The sequence below is a fragment of the Falco punctatus genome (assembly GCF_963210335.1).
Source record: "Falco punctatus genome assembly, chromosome: 8".
In the NCBI taxonomy this organism is placed as follows: Eukaryota; Metazoa; Chordata; class Aves; order Falconiformes; family Falconidae; genus Falco; species Falco punctatus.
Genome location: NC_137588.1, coordinates 38,414,746 through 38,437,211, shown reverse-complemented (window position 1 = coordinate 38,437,211; position 22,466 = coordinate 38,414,746). Strand labels below are relative to the sequence as shown.

General features: G+C 38.6%; 1 protein-coding gene across 1 annotated transcript in view; it reads right to left on the bottom strand.

Annotated features, from left to right (window-relative positions):
• The window catches only part of KYNU (kynureninase), a 152,261-nt gene that overhangs the window by 115,490 nt on the left and 14,305 nt on the right, over positions 1–22,466 (bottom strand). The window contains exon 1 of the mRNA XM_080399692.1: positions 1–22,466. This exon is cut by the window's left edge and continues 55,263 nt beyond it; it is cut by the window's right edge and continues 14,305 nt beyond it. The gene's annotated coding sequence lies outside the window, so the exon portion shown is untranslated.

Sequence of the window (22,466 nt, the reverse complement as noted above, 5' to 3'; positions counted from 1 at the left end):
AGATACCTGTCTCTCCTGTGCAGCCTACTTGGGCTCCTAGTTAACTTAAATATCAAGGTTAAATGCCTAGAGAATCTGAAATAGGTGGTGAACCCATCCTCAGTCAACAACAAAGATCGTGTCAGACCCTGCCCTCTTCCATGTGAGCAGGAATTCACTGAGCTGCGTGGAGTTCAGACCCATTGGCACGATGTACGTATTTGGTTCTGTATTAATCCTCAAATCATTTGTGTAGCCGTACAGTAATTGTGGGGATTATTTTTTTTTTTTTTTTTTGGGGGGGGGGCAATGTAACCTTTTTTTTTTTTTTTTTTTTTTTTGCTAAATAACTAAACTGATCCAGACCAAGGGCTGAAGTGATTTGTAGCAGCGGTAATACCATGCACATCAGTGTTCTATTTTCCCCTCGATATCCCAGCACAGAAACACCACTCAGCCCATATATTCATCAGAGTGTTTTAGTGTACCTTTTAAATTTTCATCATTTTCTTTGCTCCATTAATAGAACTATTTGCATGAAAGAAAGAACAAATTGTCTTCTAACTGGTCTATTACAAGGTACATTAATGAATATAGGGGAACTTTATTAGTAGTTTTACGGTGTACCCGTGCGCTTCAGATTGTCGCTGGTGTTATAACGGGTTGTTTCACGGATGTCTTAAAGTGCTACTAGATACAACAAACAATGTATTAGAAAACACTGGCACTGTTCTTTTTCCTAATAAAACGAGGATTGTCAAAGCAACATTTACCACCAATCATTTGATGGCAACTGGTATTTGGGCACCCTAAATCTGTTTGCCAAGTTAGCTGCTCCAAGTTTCATATGACTTTGTCCCTCCAAAGTAACTCCATTTTTATAAATAAAAAACAGTTGTAAAATAAATTTTGAAGAGCAGGGTATCAACTTAATGTTTTATCATATTAACTAAATGATGTCCTGTAAAAAAACTTCACTATAAAATACTGCATTAAAGCTAATGCAAGACTGAATATTATACATGTGCACATTTACTACAACTTAGATCCTCACTAGGAGTAAGCTTCTATGGACACCTTTGAAAAATTGGCATGACTAAACATGGTATAATTAAACCTTACATTAAGGAGGAAAATGATCTTCTAAGTCCATTGGTTATATGTAATTTTTTTCTTTTTTTTAAGTCTGGCCATTGAATATTGGAAATGAAAAGTCAAATTAAAATGCCTTGTTACTTGTTACAGTTGTTATCCATGGATCAGCAAAGGCTATGGGCCATCACGGGATGGGCTGGACGTAAGTGACATATCCAGAATATAAAAATGTGCTAACTCCATAGGAAATTCTCACTGTCCCAAATCATATCCATCATGTTTTGTTTTTATGTTCATGGTTTTGTTTGTTAGAAATATTTTTAGCCATTTTCTGATAAGGACAGTAAATTGTTTGTTCTTTCAATAAAGTATTACATAGAAGGCAAATATTATAAAAAGACAATATATACTTTGCAAATATAAAAAGAAATCTGTATATTTCCACATTATCAATATGACATATATCTAAATTATACATATAGGTATATGCTACAAAAATGGATAAGATTGCAGCCCTTTCATAAACAGTCCAAAATAATGCCAACTGAAGTCCAAAGCTTAAAATAAACTGATACTGAAGAGAAATATTTTAAGGAGACTTTTACATATATATATATATATATATATGCATTCTTTGCATTTCACATTTGTAAAATTTCAGTCATTGAAAACAGCACAGTATAACTTTTTAATTATTTAAGTTACATTTTTCATTGCCAAAGTAAGCTGAATTTGGGGGGGATTTTTTCTCATAAATCACCACCTAAAATCTGAAATACTTTGTCCTCCTTTTCATTTCTGGAAGAAATAAAGACTTTTCTTTTGAAAAGTAAGGTAAAAAGCCTTTTGCAAGATCATGTCTTGCTCTTTCATCTGGTTTAAAACAAAGAATTGGAAGGTGGGGGCAGGAAGATCTGGAGCCACCTTCTTCACCAGGAGGTACCAGTGACAGTGATGGGATTTTGATAAATATTTACAAATGTGGATGGTACAGATATCTTTGACATGACCTAATTTCACTCCATAGTCATAATCTGTTAATTCATAATCATTTATCAACTTGTGTGTTTTTTTATCAAGTGCTGTTTGTCAAAAAGGCTTTAAGAATACTTAATCTGGCAAAAGGGTTTAAACATCTCAGAGTAGTACAATGAGGTTGAAGCTAGCATTAACGTTTATATTAATGAGAATCGTTATTGTCTGAGAATTTTTATTCTGGCTTTTTTTCCAAGTTGATAACATAGGCTGACGTACCATGATGCATTTTTTATTAAGCGTTTGGTTATTCAGTTTGATTTCCTGAAAGCTTTAGTGTCTAATTTACTGAGGAGGGAGGGGATCAGCTTAAACTTTGCACAGAAAAATGAGAATGACACAATGACACATCTTACGCAGACCCATTACGGTGTGGCATGATTATAGGAGGCCAATAATCATGAGGCTATAGAAATAATCTCAGTTCATGATAAGCGCCAGTGTGGCAAAGCATATCAGGTTACTAGGAATATTTAAAAAGGAATACAAACTTTATGTAAAATCCTCAGAATTTAAGAAGTAGGAAAGAAGATATCCTGCCATCAGATTTAACCCCATTTTGGTGCTGATTTTGAGGCAGCTGCACTGCAAAGATTGAAACACCTCACAGCTGTGAATATGTAATTTTTCATTCCAGAATCCAGTGCTATTCTACTGACCTTTTTCCAATCTAGTCCGAGGACTATTAACTAGTCAAATTTTACAACAGGTGAACATGACCCAGCCTAAACCTTCTCTGAGGCTAATTTTAAAATTAAAAAAAAAAAAAAAAAAAAAAAAAGAAGAAGATAAAAGGATTTTCCACATTCTCAAGGTTTATAAAGAGATAATCTAGTTTAAGTGCTGTGTCTAACATTTTACACGCTATTGCAATATACAGCATGGCAGGTTGAATGTAATTCACATGTTCCTTAGCATCATATTAGAATTTATATGCCAAAAATATTAGGACGGAATAATAAATGCATTGAAAGCCTCTTCCAGAATGTAAGAGAAAGACTGTATGCAAGGAAACAGCAGTATCAAACCTTGAGGTTCCGTGATTAAATCTTAACTAACATTCAGGAATGGCAATATTCACTATCAGAAATACAGAAATACAGAAATATCTTCCAACCAATTTATCTTGTATTGTTCGCAGATTGGGTAAAATCCAGCTTATCCAGCTTTGTGTTTGAGGCTGGTAACAGCCTGGAGGAGATGCAGCTAACTGCAGTGTCATTTCTCCTTCGCTTTTTTCTTTTTTATATATATCTCACGTATACTTGCTTTGATAGATATCCTTCTGTTGTTGTTAGAGGTGCTTAGAGTATCAAAGTGAAATGTACATTTCAAGAAGTATATGTGTAAGAAAAAAGTAATGTGATACAAAAAAAACCATACCTGAGAAGAGGTAGTAGTAGGCAGGTGGGGGTCGGTCTCTTCTCCCAGATAACAAGTGGCAGGACAAGACGAAACGGCCCCAGGTTGCACAGGGCAGGTTTAGATTGGATATTGGGAAAAATTTCTTCCCAAAGGGTGGTTAAACATTGGAACAGGCTGCCCAGGGAAGTGGTGGAATCATCATGCCTGGAAGCATTTAAAAACCATCTAGATGTGGTGCTTGAAGACATGGTTTAGTGGTGGACTCGGGCAGTCTTGGGTTAACAGTTGAACTTGATGGTCTTAAAGGTCTTGCCCAACCTAAATGGCTCTATGGTTCTATGCGTAAAGTAGCCAGAAATGGAGGTAAATTACATCAACCTAGATTTATCTCTGTATTTAGTTCAGTGCTTTGCAATACTGATAAGAAATACTTGCACAGGTAATTTGAAAAAAACAAAGAGCAAGATAGAAAGACTCAACCAGTTTTTTTCAGTCATTAAGCCTCTGACATTCATAAATCACCAGGAAGGCTGACCAGATATTGTGAAGCCCATCCAATTTATCATTGCTCTGATAGGTTACGCTTTCTAAACTTGCTTGTTCATTCTGATCATTATACTAATTTGAAATGGCAAGATAAATCATAGAATCATAGAATAGCAGGTTGGAATGGACTTCAGGGGTCACCTGATCCAACTTTTCCTGGCAAAAGCATGGTCTAGACAAGATGGTCCAGCACCATGTCCAGCTGAATCTTAAAAGTGTACAATGTTGGGGAATCCACCACTTCCCTGGGGAGATTATTGCAATGCTTCTGTTGATTTCATTAAGGCAGTAATTTTTGCCATTAGAAGCACTGTTTAATTTTTTTTTCCCTTCAAGTTTAGGCACCAGCTGAGGAAAGCTTCTGTGCATAGAGTTAGACATGGACCTACTTTGAGTTTAAGCATCTACTGCAAGCGTTTAAATAACGCACTGAAATGCCATTTTGCATAGAAACCTCCATGTCAGCATTTTTAATAGAAGGCTATTGACTCCAGCTGGCCTTGCTGTCACCTGCAGCTCTCCACTCCCTGGCGCTAGCAGAGCCCGCTCCCTGCTCCCAGCCACAGTCCACCCTCGCCAGGGTCATGTTCCCCCTTGCATCATGAAAACATGCATAACTTACCAAAAGTGTATTTCATTAGCTTCAACGTCTTCCTTCATATTACAAGCTGAGTCTAAAATGCACTTGTAAAACCAAAGCTGTATTTTGCAAACCAGAAAAATAATTGGAAACATCTCAAATGCTGTGTCAATCAAATGAACATAATTTGTTGCTTTTGTGAATGCCACAGGTTTGCTGCGTTTCACACAAAAAACAGAGCCCCTTCCCCAGGTTTAATGGATGGCATACCTCCAGCTATACATTAAATAAATGATGCCCCAAATGTTCTTTGTCCTAATTATACAACTGTTTAAAGAATATATGGCATTTATAGAGATGCGACTTGCCAAAAGTTAGAAGTGATGCCTCTTGGCAGGCCAGCACGCTCAGATGACATGTCAACCTACAGCATACACCCATCAAAACATTGCCATAAATAGCAGAGGGAAAGGGGAAAACTTTTCTATTTACTAAGAGGTAAAGTTCATTTAAATAATATTCTTGATTCTTGCTGCTGCCTGTTCTCCTTTCTGAGCTCTGTAACTTTTTTTTTTTTTCTTTCTTTCCACCTTTCCTCTGGGATTTACAAAGCTAACTGCACTTCATATGAGAAAATTCTCTGAGGAATTTTCTTAAGTGTTAAGGAAAAGGACTGCTCCAAGAGTTCAGCACTAAATTGGTGATAATCCTCATTTCAATGCACAGCTCTTTCTGCTTTCCCTGACGGAGCTCTTGAGTCAACAAAGTCATCACCATATCTTTGCATTAACGTCTCTTCACAGTTTTTCTTCATAGTTGACTATCACTCTTGTCATTAAAATATTAAGGATGAATGCTTAGCATGCATCCAGTAGCGTTTCTAAAAGCCCTACTGCCTTCCATTAGTAATGAGCAGATTGGAGCAACCCTGACTTTAACCATTTGAAGAAAGAACTATAGGAAATCATGTCATAAAAGTGTTTAAAACTATTTATTTACAACACAGTAGCACACAGGACTATCAGCCAAGACCCGGATTCCATTGTGCTAGGCATTATGCTGACCCAAAATTAACCTATGCAGATGTAATAAATGTTTGGAGTGTCTTTAAAGAGTATTTGAGCATTTTTCTGTCAGCTGATGGTTTTTTACTCATTCTGCTTTCCTAGGAAACTTCTTAAACAAAGCTGAATATTAATATATTTGATTTGATTGGACCTAGGCCTGTACTTAATTACTTGAATTAAGGTCCTATTAAATACCTCTATAAATATCGGTAAAGTGTGTGATCTTTCTATGGAAGAATTGTGATCATGGAAGACACACCAACAGATTAAAGTCAACATTACACTGAAACAAACACATCGGCTGTCCAGTAATCAGTTACTCTCCAAACAGTGGTCCATCTAAAGGAGTCAGGGTTTGAAAGACAGTGTCACTTATTAAGTAAAGAGACAGTCCAAATACATTAATCTCAAAGGATTACAACCAGTACAAATGGAAACAAACTTTCTAGCTCTTTTCTAAATTAAACAATTAACTCTAATATTCACATCCTCAGAGACATTTCAGTTGAGCTAGCATGTCTAATTTATAATCAATGATTAACAGAAGATGCAACTAATTTGTCTTTGTTATTTGATTTTGCCACAGTCAAATTTACTCAGTAAAATGGATTGAAACAATGTTTGAAGGACTGGTAAGCTTTGAATTAGAAATCTGGTATGTGGCTTCTTTGTAGACTAGCATTAAATAGATGTAATACAGGACAATATCTCTTGCTTTAAGTAGTTTTAACAAATTAATTTTGACCCATGAGCTTAATAAAGTCTGTTAAGTAGGCCCAACATCTCTGTTAAGTTAAACAGAGACTGGATATTTAATTATTTTAATTGTCTGATAAATTTGAAATTGAGAAAGTAACAGCCCTGCAAGTCTTAAAATATATTTCCAGCCCGATGTGTCATTAAGCATTACTCTAGTGATTTTACTGCATTCAAGAGGTTACAAAGTCAAGCCCAACCACCCCTGATTGAATGAGAATTGCACATTAGTTCAAGAAAAATAGTTTTCCAGAGGTTAAAATACCAGTCCAGAGAAGCCAAGACTCATTTGCAGGAATATTTAGAGTGGCGATTAGGCAGTAGAAGAACTAACAAAGATGGGCAGCCTTAATAATGATCAAATACATTGCACTGAAGTCAGTTGCAGACATTCCTATAGTAAAGAACATGACATTTTAGTAGTTTATGTATGAAGAACTATTACTTTCGTAGTCATCTTCTATGCTAAATAGAGAGACGCAAACATTAAAAGACAAGATATCTGCAGCAGAACTGTACCGTTAGCCATGGGATGGCTGCACGCACCCTCCCAGCTCTCCCAGTTCCCAGCAGTACACAATCTCTGCAGGCAAGCAGCAGTCTGCTCCCAGTTCTTTTCCAGGTTTAATAGCTCTTTTATGCAAACTTACCCTGATGCACATCAGTAAGTCACAGTTTCAGGGAAACCTCTCACACCTGCAACACCATAGCTTTGCACTCAGTTTAAGCTGCTGCTGCCGTTGAAAGGACTGTCCCCTGCATTCCCCAGCCTTTGGCATCCAATTTGTGACACCAAGGGGTCTGCTGAACTGGGTCAGCAAAACACCTGCATTTTCACAAAGCAAGAAGGTGCAGGAAATGGAGAAATATCAGGGGAAGCGGTAAAGATGCAACTACTCCTTCAGATAGCAGTATCTGATTATTCAGCTACAGCTCAAGTACAAAGATTCTGAGCAACCTAATTTCTGTAGCAGCACCACTGAAGTCAGTAATAATTGAGACTGTGACATTTCCTAGAAAGAGCTTTCAAAAAAAAAAAAAAAACACAACCAAAAAGTCTTAACAGGGATCACGAATGAACAGAAAAGTGGCTTTGTTATCGAGAAGTATTCCTTTCCTGGGAAACAGCCCATGCAAAAATGTACTTGTAGAGGGGCAGGTTAACAAGACACCAAAGAGCAGAAATGTTGTGATATGCTGGGAGAGACGTGTGTTCATGTTTTACGTGTACATTGGCATATTTACACATGGCAGGAAGACAAGGGTGACAATGTTGCTAATACAGGATTTAATTCACTGCACATAAATAAAAAATTAAATTACTAATATAATAGAATAACTCAAATATTCTTACTGTGGAGCATGCTAATGCGAAAGAATTATTTATTCAGTTCATTGGCTCCAGGTATTAGTTTCACCATCAGACTAGTTGGCACATTGCTTCTCTTGCGCATCTTTCTCAGTTGAGTACCTATGCCACAAGATGATATTTTCCTGCAAGATTTTTTTTCAGAGCTGTTTGAACTTAAATCACCTACAGTTTATGGGCATGCAGTGCAACAGGCCTCTTAGCAAATTCAGTATATATATATATCTTTTACTTTTTCATAATAATCCAATAAGAACACACGATGACTCAACTGTCGTTATTAGGTCTAATCTATTCAAGTAATTATTTTACTAAGAAAAAAAAAGTATTTCTGAAAGTGCTCTCTCCAGAGGATGGTTCTGCACTGGACATAGAAGGACAGATACTAATCAGCTGCAGTAAAATAAAAAGGACAAAAAGCAGCTAAAGTCACTGTGCTAAGTCATCCCTGTTAAAATCAATACTGTGATTAATGCTGAAACACAGGAGATCAGAATCCATCATGCAATATTTTTCCTGCCTGTACTGTTATTTTTATTGCTTTAACTTTACTATGCTGATCTGCTTTACTTCTGAATAATTGCTGGAAACCAGCTTCCACCCTTTCTTGAGAAACAAAGGGAGGCTGAGGTGCCCTCAGTTTTAACCGAGAAGAAAGACAATGAGAAGGAAAACTAAAGTGAAAGTAAATCTGTGTTAGTTATATGAACTTCATAGCATAAAATAAACCATACAACCTGGCAGATAATAGCTGCTGAAATTGCTGCAAAATCACACAAGGTCTTCCGAGGTCTCTCCCTGCTGCAGACACCATCGCTCTGGTGACTCCGGACCTCCCTGGTGAAGGGCTGGTGGCTGCAGTATTACTGCCCCTTCCCTGGTGCTGTTCTTTTCTGGAGTCGTTTTCCACTGCAAGAAGAATCGTGTCCTCAATTTCTATCCCCTGAAAAGCAAACACTGCAAAGTAATCATGACGCATCGATACAAAATTCTAAAAGACAGGATCAGGTTCATATAATTAAAAAGTATCTATTCAGAATATTTCAGTCTTACAATTATTTTTTTTTATTCTAAGTCTTTGATTGCTGCAATAAAGAATGACCTCGATACATAATAAATGTGTTGGTTGTCTGGTAGTTTAACAGATAGATTGCAATGTGGGGTAGACTGCTTTACAGCAAAGTATAAAATTATATTTTCTTGGATTCTTGAAAGAACTAGCCCTGTACCTGCAAAATTTGGTTATTTACTGTGTGGAAACATATGATTGAGCACACCATGAAATAACACAAGTAACTTGTTCTACTCATAAAGCTACAGTTGAGAAAACAATCATTAATTCCAGCTATTTCCCATCCCCCATCTACCTACAGCACCTTAGCATGCCCTGATGTGCCTTGCCAGCACTGTGCTGGGGAGCAGGCTGGCGAGTACCAGCAACTTGATAAAGAAGGAAAACTAACACTGAAGCATCTTAGTTACAGAGTGTTCACTTCAGAAGTCCTGCCCCATACCTGGTTACTCTAAAGACACTAAAAAGGAGTAACACCCATTATCTCTGACAAAAATACCACAACAGTGTTCTCTTCTATTCAAAAGCTGTGCACAAGCAATTCCACTAAAGCCTACAGAATTGCACTGATACTAGCTGAATAGTATAAATGAAATAGGATATCGTATTTAGGAAAAGAAAAAAAATAAGGGAAAAAAGAAAAGGAAAAAAAACCCCAAGTAATGCCCATACTTTCCACTTGGTTGGGCTCTCTGCAAATAGACCCCAGAGATATGGGAGTCTAATGCATTGCGTCCTTAACACTGTCCCTCTTCCATAACAATAATAGCCCATAATATTATTGATTTCTAAAAAATTAATTTGCATTTGCCTTATAACTAACACGGGCTGAAGATGTTTCTAAAACCCTTACTTTTTAGCCTAATAACACTAACATAAAAACTGCAGAAGTATTGTGTGTATTTCACAATTGTCCCAAAGATCATTATTTAACGATTACTAATTATAACAATAAATGATTTAGCATTAATTATAAAGTTGTATAGTACAAAAAAGGTACATATATTTTACACACCTAGCAGATTTTATTAGACAGCTATATCGGGCTTTGCTTTTCATCATGTTGCACAAGTTTTTACATCAAAGATTTTACTTTGACACTTGCTTTTTTTCCTTTCCATTTTATAATATTATTGATGTATAATTTAATGATGGAAGATTTTGAATGCGTTTGTTGATAAATAGACAAGAAGCTTTGTTCTCCATAGGATCATTGCTTTTTATCTTTTCTTCATCGAATTGTCAAGACTGCATACTTAATCACAGCTAGATGTTGGGCTTCATCTTGAATGCCATAAAGTCAACGAGAGTTTTGCAACTGATTTTTATTGGAACGGGACTGAGCACACTATTGGTAATATGCAACTTATAAATGCCATTTGCACACATATCAATTTTATTAACTCCCTTAGTATGGAATTTTCAGAATGTAATAGTTTGGCAGGCATTACTTTAGATTTATAGTGCTCCGAGATGACACTATTAAGCCACATTCACACCTCTGAAAATTGCTATAGCAACAGACTAGGACCAGTTCTTCTTCCACACTGGTGGGTGAGAATTAGCTCACCAACCGAAGCTTCTGCTACCACGGTTTGGGGGGTGTTACTTAAGGAAAAGGTGGCTATGTGAGATATATTAACCAATATATACGCACAAAAATAGACACAAATAGTATGAGCAGATGGTCACAATCTCTAAGGTAAACTGGAGATAATATGGGAAGGCATGGGATGTGTGGGACTATCTGATTTCTAACTGAAACGCTATGCGGAGTTCCCCTTCCTATCTTTGAGAAGATGCCTTCTGAATCTTTTGTTTCTTACAGACCTGGAAATTTGAGACAAAAACTGGAACGATGGTTTGAGCACTTCCTTGAAAGTACCAGTAATTCCTACAAAAACAGAGAAGGTGACCAGTTAATCTGGCTCTCAGTGCTGTCTCCAAAATCGTGTACAAGCCACAGCTGACCTTGTCAGAGCCCCCTTTCTGCTGTTGCAGGGGAAATACCCACCTGCAGCACCCCTGAGGACATTGCTGGAGAGAAACCTCATGCCTGAAACCCCCACTTACCTTCATGAAACAAGAGGGATAATCCAGGTAGAGACAGAGCCAAGTCACTGGATTGATGTGTCTTGGAGAAGAAATAGAGATTCTCCTTCCATTTGCAAAACAGCTAACCAAAGAAAATCCGGAGGAAAGGCAATTCCCCCTTGCTCTTCCTTACACGTTGAGGTTAGCCTTTACCCTGGCTGGGAAACTAGGGTCTTAAAATGTGAAATATTAAGGGACCACCATCTGTTTACAAGAACACTTTTAACTATACCTTCATGCTTCTAACTAAATATTTACATTTCCATTTGCCTGGGGAACAAAATGCAGCTCTAACTCCAGTGACAGGTCATGGCATTGTACTTCTAAATGGTATTTCAGTATTAATGTACAGGTCCATCTTCTCTGTAATGTAACACATAGTAGATCCCAACTCACTTTTTGGCAATGGTGACACTCCTGACTAACACTGAATCATGCTGGCAATGTAATTTAATGATTTTCTAGCTACAAACAGTACTTTCACAAACGGTGAACCGAGACTAATTTTCTGAAAGAAAAAAAAAAATTTAAACTCATTAGATACTTGTGAGTTTGAGATGCTCTCTAAAGAGTTACCTAATTCTGAATTATTGCCTTCTAAATCATTTCTGACCAATTGCTTTTTGACAAGATTATAGATATATAGGTACTTAGCAGATAATCTTTTGAAATAAAGGGATTTAAAATCTGGAGAAGTAATCTTCCCAGTGCCCGGAGATGGAGTGTAACCATCCCAAAAATCTTCACTTTTTGTTCTTTGAGGATCAAATTGTTGCAATGCAGAGCTGCTGGCAGAAGGCAGAATAAGGAGGCTGTGGCTGCCTCACAGGTCCAGTATTGGTGGGCAGCAAAGCAGTAGGAGCTTCCTTCTTCCACAATAGCTGGTTGGAGGGCAAACATCTGATCACTTCAAACCAGATGCCTGAACATGGGTGGCCTGCATTCCCTCTGTTTTCTAACCACCGGGCAACAGACTCTCTCTTTCTGCAGTAATATTAATTAGACGATACTCCAGCAGAAGACTCTTGTCCTCCAAGACATACTGAGACAAGAGCTGACGAGGGCATAAATCATATCATCTTAAATCAGCTGTGCTGAATCTGGCTAAAAAATCTTCTGATTGTGCTTAAATGTTTTTACCCAAATGTCAAACCATTGCCATGGCCACTGCCATCAGCTATGTCACCCTTCTGGCTCCAGTGTGATGTCTGACTAGTCACTCTACTGTGAGCACAGGGTGATACCAGCCAACACTTCTTGAAGACGACTTGAGAGAAAGAAGAAAAAAAAAAACATTTCACAATTAGCAAGTGAAATGGTATTGTCCTTGCAAAATATCTACTGTATCAAACCTGAGATGCAGCTGTGTCATCCCCCCTTCACCTCATGTTCCCTTACACCTGTGCATAATATGAGTTCTTCTCTGTGCACTCGTTTGCTGATACGTGGCTGTGCTTTCGATGAGTGAATTTTGAAAAGATGGTTTAGCTCACCAGCTACGGAACTTATTCCTTCCTTTCAAATTGAGCACTTCCTTATAGAGAATGCAGTCACTATGCAACTTGCACATACTTACATATGCCTGAAAAATCCACGACATATTGATAATATGATATAATTAGTTCTTATTTGTTGACAGGTCACTAGTTGTCCTGGAGAAGTAAAAGCCCCCACATCAGAAAGAGAAGAAAAAAAAAATAATTACTGAAGTTTAAAGATGGAAACTACTTTTGAAGAGTCTTTAAAAAGAACTGAGAATTAATGGGCCAAGATAGGAATCTACCAACACTTTTTCTATTAAATCAATTTTCGAATGCTTGCCATTTGGGGCAATACCCTCCATGCCAGTGGTAGAGAATACATACTCTTTCCATCAACCTCCAGCTCCTACCAGCTCTGTTCTGCCTACCCATCAACTTGCTTTGAGCTTCCTATGGATCAAGGTCTGGAGTGTTATGTGTCAGCTGCTTAAACCACGTATTACAATATGACAAAATTCTGTCAGTACTTTTTCTCATTTACCATTTTCTTTTCTTCTCAGATAGGTTGTTCAGATACGCTTTCCCAAATTTCCCCACTGTTTTAGCTAGTCTCTTAAATCTTCTTTCTGTTTCCTGCAGACTGATCTCTGACAAAGCTCTTTCCTCTGACAAAGCCTTTCCAAGGATTACCAAACTGCAAATCACTATTGAAGAAAAACTAGTCTTTCACGCATAAAACTCTCAGTAAGCTAAACATGATTTATCTTTAAAAAGTGAAAAAAACAACAGTCTTATGAAAGACATAGAAAACGTTCAGCAAAAAAATGCAATCATTCATTTAGGGCAAAGGTACATCCCAATGCAGGTTACAAGCACCGGATAGTTGCACCTGTGTTCTCCCAGGCTGTACTGTTGGTGTTATTCATGTCATGTCTAAACTTAGTCTCAACTCTTTAATGTGTAGACAGACTTGAAAAAACAAGTATTGTTAAACGCTAGTGTCTTTTTAACGACCTCTACAAAAAAACAAACCAATACAAGCAGGACATTTTTTTATAGCTTGGTTTTTTTTCTTCTAACGTGTATCAGCTGATTTTCTCTCTTAACAGAGTGATTAAAGGCTGAATACATGCTATACTATTTTACTCTAAAGCAAGAACCAGTTTCCTGCTTGCTTTTAATCTATCTGTAAACTGTGAAGTCTGCCATCAAGTAGCTACATAATATAATATATGTGTTATAAACTGTCAGTCATGGAAGATTATTTAAATTAGTAGGTTTCTTAGTGATTTTTTCCCAGATATCAAGCTATTTCCTTCTTAAAAAGGATACGATAACTTCAGATACCTATATGAAAAAGCCACATAAAGCTCATGGAACCTGTAGATTTGTTCCCATGTATAACTGTGTGCAATTTTTAAATTACACATAAAGCCTTCTTTATATGCGCGATTTTAATCTTGGGTGATTAAAACTTCAGGACTACAGCTACAGATTTTCAGGTAGAGAGAGGGGGGCGGGGAAAGTAAACCACTCTAATTAATCCCCATCAACATGTGGGGTATAATCTCTGATATGGGCAAAATAAATTCCCTACTGGGTGAAGACCCTTCATCGAGCTAGACCAGCTGACAGCCTGCATGACTTGCAGTAGTCCGCAGTCTCCTCCAACTTCTACATTTGTGGGTTAGGAATATTAATGCAGACATCTCTGCCTGATTCCTTCCACCAGTATATTTTCATGGATTTATTATCCATGGATTTTTCTAATCCCTTTGTGAACAAGCTGATGCTGTCTGTCTCCACAACCTCCTGAGACAGTTAGTTCCAGAACTTCACTTCCACAGTGGAAGAAAAGTACTTCTCTCTTGTGTGTTTTGAATAGATTTTTTTCTATTTCCAATGAGTTTCAGAAGCAGGAGGGGTTTGATATTAAAATGCTCCTTTGGTCTGTCCAAAGGCCAGACCTCAGAGAGCACAAGACGACACACTTCTCTCTTTTCCCGTGGTTTTCCAGCACGCAACCGTGCCTGAGAAATTCACCATCCTGTGTTAGCGAGCATACAGGCTCTTCCAGTCTTTCAGCACTACCACATCACAGCTTACTGAATCCATAGATCTCCCCTTTCAGTTAGTCGCTCCACTTCATTTACCTTCAGCTGTAGGGCAAAAAGTCTCCCCGTTGCATCGCCTGCGCTTACTCCTCACAGGGACATCAATGGTGGCGGTGCAGCCTGAATGTGTGGCAGGGACCCGCAAAGCCACGCGGGGTGCAAATCAGAGGTTGGCACTTTGCCCTTGCTTGGATGGCAGCTGGGGACCCCTTTGGTGGCGAAGCATCACAAAAGCCATGGAAAACACAATTTCTGCAGAGACGGTTCCCTGGAAATGCTGATGCCGTGACATGCTGTGCCAATAGGCTCAATTTAACCATTAAAATTAATCTAAGAATAACCATTGGGAATGTAGGAAGTAAAGAGATTTCTCTGAGCACACTGATTTAGATTAAATACCCTTCTCTTGTCGTTTCTTAATAATACATAGCAAGTCCCGTTAACTAGTACGCATAAGTGACTGTAACGGTGTAAGTAATAACAGGGACTAAAAGAAAAAAGAAATGGCAGGATTTGTTTAGCTTGGTTTTGCAAACTAATTCCCTAAGCCTGTTTCGTTCTCTTTTGAAGTGAAATTTAGATAGGTGCCACTTGGAGGCACTCTTATACTATTCTCACTTGAAGTTTCTTACAAGCATTTAGAGCAGGGAAACAGTAATTTTTTTAAATTTCTTTTTTTCTCCTAATAATCATCTAGAAATGGGTAATTAACAATGGTTTGGGTAGTTAAACTTTGACATTACTCGTATTTATTACCTTGTAATTTTGTCAGAGGTAAACAGTCCCCTATACTTTCAATAAAACTGACTTAATTCCCTTATGCGACGGATGATAAAGCGCTGTCTGTGATGCAATATTGTTTCAAAGCAGCATTTAGAAAGGATGAGGAACAGCAAACTTACACAAATTATTAACTTTAAAACTGTGTGGGGTCTTATCACTTCAGAATTGAAATTAAAGACCTAGCTTATCATTACATTCTATATATGTTAGATTATATAAAATTATCTTCAAGAAAAGTATTTCTGTTTTATAGGCACATAGAATCTCTCCATTTTGGTTACATGTTAGATAGGGAACTTCGGAATACATTTCATTGTATTTGGAGCACTGGATTTCTTACACAGATGCAAACTCAAGTAATTCTTCTCAGTCTAAGCAGAGATGACACTTCACAAAGCATTTGTGCAGCATAGCAGTATTTTTAAATTTTAAATGCGTGTACATTAATTTCCCATAGTTCACCAAAGAAAAAGTTAATCAGGTTAAAAGAAAGCTTGCCCATCACTTGCAAGGCAACACATTCGTTACACACCTGTGAAAGCCTACAAAGAGAAAAGGGTGCTGTCTTTAGTAAAGTGCGTGTAAACGGAATGGGTCTGCTAATAGGGGAGAAACAAAATCATGATTCCTGAAGTCACGGATCGGGTCCTTTCCACTCTAACCCAGGCTGCGCCACCCATGCTGCTGTACCACCCCACACCTCGGTGCTGGGTCAGCCCACCAGGATTTGTAAGGGAATGATGCAGGATCCAATTTCTTGCTCATCCTGCTGAGGATGTGCCACTAACAACAGCACAGAACTTGTACTGAGATGCTGCTGGTAAATCCCACCAGCATGGCCTTATGGCATCTCAGCATCAAGCAAACAGCAATTTTCCAAGGTCCTCTCACTTCAAATGACTGTTTCACACAGCTAAATTGTGCAGTTCAAAACACGTTTGAACAACACGTGTAATTTGGAGAGATGTACCTCATGTTCTTCTTCCCAAAGAAAAGCTTGCATAGGCTCTAGATAAATATTAGGACTTCCTCAGACTGAAGGAGATTAGCACGAACTATACTTGAGCACAGCGTAAGTCTAAATACTGAGTAGTGAGAGATAATACCTGCCTAGGGAGCCATAAGGACAAAAGTGTACTTAAGGAGAATGATAGGTTTCTGCAATGTCATAAAGGCAGCAGCAAGTGGAAGCCACCTTACCAGGAGGAAAGGAAGGAGCTGAAAGCCACGGATGTCGAATGCCATGAGAAAAGCAAAGGGAACTGGAAATTAACCCTTTGGAAGTATTCTGGCTCTGCTTACACCCTTTTATTTAGGGTCTATAAACTGTCCTTCGCAGCACGCACCAATCACGCTTTTCCACCAGCATTGTTTTCTTCCCTGAGCTAGGAGCAGCCCCACAGGGCCAGATCCCACATTCCATCTCCAACAGTGACAAAAAAACAAAGCCTGCCCCTGCCCACCCCACCGCCAATGGCTCAGCACTCACCAGACGTGCTTTCCAAAAGGCAAGTTACCCACAGGGGATTTCTCTTCAATGATTGTGTCTAGCTTCTACCTCAACTTAGTCTCTTTACTATGTCTTTTTATTTTCTTCTCTCTGCTAAAGACCTCTAAGCTAAACAATAACAGCATATGGAAGTAATATTGACTGCAAAAAAGCAATGGAGACAGAGTACAAATGTTCCCAACACCCTGTGGCAGGAGTTTCAGAGCCTACCTCCACACTTTGTAGCTTGTTTGTTTTGAACCTGCTGCCTCCTACTCATCCCTCTGTCTTCAGCCACTTGAAATAATTTTTTTTTGCCCCTTCCCTTTCCCTTGCTATTTTTTAACTGTTTCTCTTTCTCACTTTATCCCTATTCTTTCCTTCTTGTTCTTCTCCCCTGCCTTTATTTTCCCCTCCAGTTTCTACAGCTCTCTCGCTCATGTCAGGCATATCAGTATAAAAATATTATTTGCAAAATTAAGCAGGAATTAGAAAACCACATCCCTAAAGAGGCAGGATTTCTTATAGGCCTTAAGGTATCTTATAGGTATGTTCATAATACATACAGAAGTGTGTTGAGTAAATAACCAAATACACGGGTGTTTAGTGAGCTGAAGTAGTTGGTTTGCAACACCTTCCTCTGCCCCCTTCTCAGCTAAAGAATTTATACACAACAAAAGGGCCTAAACATAACATCACCTAAGCCAAACATTTATTACATGGAAGTCAAATTTCCTGAGAACAAAGTAATGGAGGCAGGCTAAGGGATCTGATACTTGTTAGACTTAAAGAGCTATGCATACTTGATTATAAGATGCTATTCCCCCACTCCAGTCAGTTCATTTAAACACGCCTTTCTGAACAGCCCTCCATTAAGGATGGTCTGGAGGCAAACTCTCAGCAGCAGCTAGATCCTCGGGACATCAGACCCTAGCACTAAGGGCTCACAGATATCCTTTCTTAGCCCTGCCATGATTTCATGGTAGAGCACTAGGCACCTCCATGACTTCATTGTTGAAGGACACACACCCCACATGAAAGAGGCCAGCTCCAACTGGTCAACCTTGATAAAGTTATCAGAGCACAGAAAAGACGTTTCTTCAAGTTAAAAGTTTCCTTTTAGCTAATACTTCATCCACCCTCGGGTCACCAAATGATTTATGCTTGTGGTTTTACACCCAAACTGGTCCCTGATGCTAATTTGACAAGCCAACTGGTGAATCCTTAAAACACTTTCCTGTTAAAGTGACTAGGCAGAGTTGAAACTGTGCATTAGGGCGTCAATCACAGAAACCATCTGTTCTAACAGGGCTTTTTGTGCTTTCCAAATTCAAGCTTTCTGAATGAGATGCTGACTGTTTTATAAAATACTGACAAGAATCAGTATACAAGAAATTACCTATTCAGCATCTCTCAGAGATAATTGACAGTAGTCAGTTAACAAGTAAAGATGTTTTGAATGACTAACATTAGGGAGGATGAGTTATAGAGTCTCTTCATTAATTCTGTATTAAATTAACCTTCCTAACACTTACAGTTTGAGAATTGCTTTGCAAAGCGTTGCATACGAGCCTTAAGCGCAAGGCGTTGTTTCCCATGGCTAGTCACAACTGCCATAAAATAAATCTGGGATCTGGATGAGCTTTGCTGTCTTTCTTCAAGACAATATCCTAAGGTAGTTGTATTTTTGGTCATGAATGATTCGCTCTATCACCATCGTCTTCTCATTTATCACACTAATCTTTCAAAACTAAAGGAAAGTGATTTGGAGCAGTTATGAGGAAAACCTTTTTCCCCATGAGGGCAATCAAGCAGGGGAGCAGCTTGCCCAGATATGTCACACCATCTCCAACCTCATAGGTTTGCCTGACCCGGGTGGGTTAAGCCCTGAGCCAGTAGGTCAGACCTCAGACCTGATCCTGCCGGGGCAGGAGGTCTGACCAGAGACCTTCTGGGGCCTCTTCCCACCTAAATTACTCTGCAACCCTCAGATTATAGGCAATTTACACCCAATATTCCACTGTTACAATTTATAGACATTAAATAAAGTGTTAGGTTGACCCTGCCTTGGCTCAGGTACCCCAGCACTCCTCAATCATCCACAAGTTTAAGGTAGAGTCATTATATTGTTTCAATTCCCACAGTGACTACAAACCTGATCTCTGCTCCATTCCCTTTGACAGAGCTGATGGTGACCCTGCCACGCCAGGCTTTTCTAAAGAGAGAAAATATTGTTTCTGTAGAATTTCTTCTAGATATTCTACAGATAATTTGATTGATAGCATAGCGTCACATGGAGAAATACAAATACCTTTGATACAATTTTTTCCCCAAGTTTTTGCCCTTCAGTATCTAACATGGCATTGCCATCCCAAATATCTTACAGCAAACTGCATCCAGTCTCTTTTTTGATACCTGCAGGTGCCTGGGGAAACACATTTGTATTCTGAGGACACAATATATAGAGAGAACCACATAATACTGAGAATTCAAAAAGGAAAGTTCATGGTAACATCAGGCCACTGTTAACCTACAATAAAATTAGTCTTCAGTTTATTCTGAAAGTGACAGGCACTAACTTTCTTCATGCTGTATTTCCTATAGATCTTTATCAAGACTTGTAAGACATCTATATCCTCTCTGATATACTCCTTTAATCTTTCATGGTGCCAGAACACTCTACAAACAATACAGTGTTCGCCTGTTCATATGCAGCTGTAGGAGGTACGATTCCTTCCCAGCACACTGCACACAAAAAAAAATATGAGGGCCAAAGCATTTCTAAGAGAAAGCAATATATGAACTTTAGGGAAGAAATGTCCACAGGGAGTGGGAAGAACCTCTCCGTTAAGGTCTTCCTTTTGTATGTGGCTATACAAAACAAGAAAATGAGGGAGTGAATGTGACACTAAAATTTCTTTTTCTAAATTACAAAAAGTCAGAGAGAGAGGAGATATATATATATATATTACATTACAGCACAGCATTCCTTTCTATCAGCAGCCTGTGAAGCTCACGATGCTCTAGGTGTTCTCAGAAGGGCTGCTGAACAGACTGTGGTGATAGAACAGACCTTCGCTCCGTGAAATCCTGCTGACAGCTAGGAGCTGAATGCTGCAGTTTCTTGTACCCTTAAGATAACACAATTGCTAGGATGCAGCAACATCTTACGCAGTTTATGAGGTAGTGATCAATCTCTGATTGACAATTCTAATTAGCAGCTCTCTTATGTGCAACATTATGGCATTTTATAGCAACTTTCTGCTGCCTATTAAATCTCCGCAGCCATCTTACATGTAATAGAGTACTTTATAGATCATTTGACACCCAACACTGTCAATTATGTTTGTTTATACTGAAAAGCTTTATTGGTATTGCAACATGCTGGTTTTGATATAAAATCTCATATCTATAATACCTAGTGATACCTTCCAAGACCTCAGCATTTCTTCTCTGAAGAGCTGCTGGCATTTGAGGCTGGCACAGGAGGACCACTGTGTCCTGCTATTACTGTTTCCAGAACACAGTGTATTTCAGGTATAAGGTTTTGTACATTTAGAGATGAATTTTTTTCCCCTCCCTTTGACGGAGGTGATTCATAATGGAATACAGTAATCATAAGGAAAATGACATCTGTTTAAAAATATGGTTCTCTGTTACAGTCACGATGACATATCACATTTTGCTTGGTAGAAAACACACTAGAAAATGGTGTTCATTTGAGATGTGTTAGGAAATGTCTAAACAGATTTTTCATGGAATAACATCATTCCCCAAAGCCCGCCACACACCAGACAATAATTACACAGCAGGGTACCTTAGCATCCCCGTTAGAATTTGGAACTAGTAGACCAAGGTCCATCAGAAATATAGGAAATAAGCTTGTCTTTTGGTCATTGAGTTTCTCACCTCTGTTGAATATGAGTTTGTCTCAGGGTTTTCTTTCCTCCCTGATATTTCTTCTGGAAAACTAGGCTTTCCATCATACAGAAGATGATAAATTACAGAGAAATAAAACGTATCTTTTCTTGTCATGTGTGAATTGTACCCAAGATCTGTTTTCCCTGGCGTTCATGGAGGAAGACAGTATATAAAATAAAGTTTTCCTCCCCAGAAATCCCAGAACAGCAATTTGAACTTAAATGTTACCTAAAGCATACTTTAAATTAACCACCGAACACTTCCAAAACTAAATTTAAAGATGAGTGATCAGCAAAAATTTTGTAACACTACCAAAAAAGAAAAAAAAGATTGTAAAGTAGAGATAAGGAGGCTGATGATATATGCACTTGAAATACTAGATATCAGCAGACAGAATGCAAAGCACAGCAGGGCAGTTACAACTCAGTGTAATTCATCTTTTAAATGATAAGGCTTTTCTAATTTTATGAAGTATTTGTCATATCAAATGCTTCCTAGTCCCATGAAAAATTTCTTTGATTTCCACCCCTTCAGATTTTGATGTACAGTATGGTGTTGCCTTCATATAAAGATTAATGTCAGAATTATAAGTAAACCACTCAATATTTAGGACTATTGATGGTGGTGACACCCTGAAAGTTGAATTCCCTCATTGCACAGTAACTTTACAGTATCACACAAGACTAGGAGCTGTTCAGGGAAGACATCCTCTCTTTTATTCAGAAGGGAGAGGGCCTGAAGATGCATTGATTTCCAACTTGTTTTGCAAGTTACCTTTGAAAAAAACATTATAAATCCTGCCTGTAAATTGAGAAATATTTTTTTTCCTTGGGAAATTAGTCTGGAGGCAATATATATGCATACATCTAATACACGGGCACACATAGATACATATAAAATGTTATGGGAGAGGAGAAATTCTATTACATTGCATTAATAAAAGTAAAGATAAAAAAATCAAATAGGAGCTTCAGCATAACCACCCTCTCTTAGTCATGGTGACTGTGCAGGAGTTCATCCATCCAGACACCCTCTGGCTCTCCCTGCCAGGCCTCCCCCTGCGCCTCGGGCACCTCCCGCTTTCTGGCTCAGGGATTTTCCCTTCCACTGCCAGCCCCGATCGCTATTTGCGCTGCCAGATGCTCTGCATATCCTCTGCTAACAAGGCATTTCTTCTGCTCTGCTGAAAAACTTTACCTTTTGCTATTTTGCCAGGCTTCATTCCCTCCTCAGATCTTGCTTTTCATCCTCCTCCCCCTCCCCTCCCACCACAACGCACCCTCCTTGAACACCACATTTTCTCCAGGTCACTTCCACGATGCCATGGGGTCAGACTGGACAATTCCTGAATTAGCCCGGTCCCTAAACATCAGAGAGGACACCTCTCTGCTATGTGCTCAGGGGTGGTATGTTTTAGCTTTAAATTGAGTCTTCCCGTGACACAAACCAATGCGATAAATGTTTTCACGCCATCTATTAAAGAATGAGAAAATTTGTTCAAATTTGAACAGGACCCTCTCTCTTACACATTAAAAAAAACTAGCTAGAGCTGCTTAGTGTGTTCAGTAGCAATAACCAGAAGTGGCAAGGAATGCTAATAATGAATACCTTCTGCACTTGGAGAGAGGCAGGGATCAGCATCACCCTGGGGTGAGGGTGGAGGATGGAATCACCATCCTGACATCACTGTTTAATTTGGCATTGCTAACAGTGCCACAGA